At 34.4% G+C, this 1962-nt stretch overlaps 1 long non-coding RNA gene across 1 annotated transcript in view; it reads left to right on the top strand.

The window, feature by feature from the left end:
* LOC140920291 (uncharacterized) overlaps positions 1–1072 on the top strand; it is a 2507-nt gene extending 1435 nt beyond the window's left edge. The window contains exon 2 of the long non-coding RNA XR_012163041.1: positions 740–1072. This is a non-coding gene — a long non-coding RNA (uncharacterized lncRNA). The remainder of the gene's footprint in view (positions 1–739) is intronic.
* The last annotated feature ends 890 nt before the right edge of the window (positions 1073–1962 follow it).

Here is a 1962-nt window from a genome sequence, read left to right as displayed (position 1 = left end):
TGATCTGTGAGCGATTGCACTCTAGAAAATTGTGCTGGTCTGTGAGCGACTGCACTCTTGTATGTCGTGCTGGTCTGTGAGAGACTGCACGCTAGTAAATCGTGCTGATCCGTGAGAGATTGCACCTCGGTAATTAGTATTGGTCTGTGAGAGGCTGTACAATTATGATTTACGCCCCTCGATGAGGGTTTTGGTTTGGAATTCTGAAATGATGCATTTTGGCATATACGCATTGCATTAGGGTGCTTGGCACGCGAGTCATGTTTGTTATACTTTGATGATTGTATATACATAATCGGTTGTTGTTGTGATTTGTCGTAATTACTTTGAGGTGTGAAGTAAGGTTGGTCAAGTTTTGATGTATTTATGTGTTCATAATTGATTTAATGAATATTCGATGTGTGATTGAGGTGTGAATTTGTGGAGATTAATTTGGTGTTGATTATGTGCTCATAGTTGATAACATGAATGTTTGAAGTGTTGATTGATTCAGAGCCATTTTAGAATTGAAAATCTGTCTTTTCTCAATTGTATTCGGCTACGACAATGCAGTTTGTCAAAACTTCATTTTTCAACATTGTTTATGCATTTTTGGACATATGAAAACCCTTTCGAGGAGTATGCTAAGACGAAAGGTTCTTTTGAGCATTTGAAAATATAAGAATTTTGTTATGTGATGTTTGTTAATTTCGGTTGGTGACCTTTACAACTATTGTGGAAATCTGGGCTTTGCCCTCAGATAAGAACCAGGATCATCCTACCGGTTAGTACCCTGGAGATGGGAAAGTAGTTAGTCATACTTGACCAAAGCTGTGTCAGGAGGATCCTGCAGGGCGCGTGGAGATCACCAGGGTGGTGTAGTTTTGTAGCATGATCAGATTAGGTGGTTGCATAGGGACTAGAAGTCTTTCTTTTGGGATGAGTTCATTTTAATTTGGAATATTGTACCTACACCAATATTGTCAGCTTGACATTTTATTTTCGATGGGTTCCATGTACCACTTTTGAGGTGTAAATACTTTGGATTCGTATTTCAAAAACTATTCCGCTGCTTGTAAATTATGTTGACTTATTTGTCGCTGTGTTATGACTTAAATATTTTTTTCAAAAGTATTTTCTTCGTTTTTATGAATTTGTTTTGAAAAAAAAAATACACTCACGCTGTTAAAAATCGGGGTGTTACACACTTTGGGCGCGCCTTAAAATGCGCCTTAGGCGCAGGCTTCACACTTCAATCGCATATCATCTTATGTCTGAGGTTTAGTGAATTTTTCTCCTATTTTGAGTCAAAATTGAGTTTCGGTGTCTTCATGAACGTTGTAGCTATGGATCTTAGCTTTCATTTGTACTTTGTTTGACTCCAATTGGATATATACAACTCTAGATATGACTGAAATATTTGACATAGGTCATGTTGATTTCTCGGTATAATTTAACACTGCATTAAAACAAATAAACAACTCAAAACTACAAAAAAATATCTACTTAATAAAAGAAATAAGAACATAAATATTTCATTAAATCCAAGAACTAAAATCAACAAAATATATCGAGTAACTCCTTAAATTAACTAATGATTAAAGATATATAAGTCTAAAAACAATGAAAAATATGCATATGATGAAGAGTTATCATGTCACAACTTTTACATGAAGACCTCAGAGAAGCAAATGTAATATTTTGAATCAAAATTACTATGTCAGAAAATGGAATTTCTTTTGATCATTCTCATAATGTTGAAAATATCTTAAAGAAATAAAATTACTTTGATTGTAAACCTTCTTACACACTATATGATTCAAGTGTAAAACTTTTCAATAACACTAGTGAAGGTGGGTGAAGGTATTAGACAAACTGAATATGTGAACATCATTGGTAACCTTAAGTATGTCACTCATTGTACTAGACCTGACATTGCCTTTGTCATGGGATTATTGTACATTTATTGTACATGTTTACCAA

The sequence above is a fragment of the Cicer arietinum genome, chromosome 1 (assembly GCF_000331145.2).
Source record: "Cicer arietinum cultivar CDC Frontier isolate Library 1 chromosome 1, Cicar.CDCFrontier_v2.0, whole genome shotgun sequence".
NCBI classification, from domain to species: domain Eukaryota; kingdom Viridiplantae; phylum Streptophyta; class Magnoliopsida; order Fabales; family Fabaceae; genus Cicer; species Cicer arietinum.
This window is presented reverse-complemented; position numbering and strand designations above follow the sequence as displayed.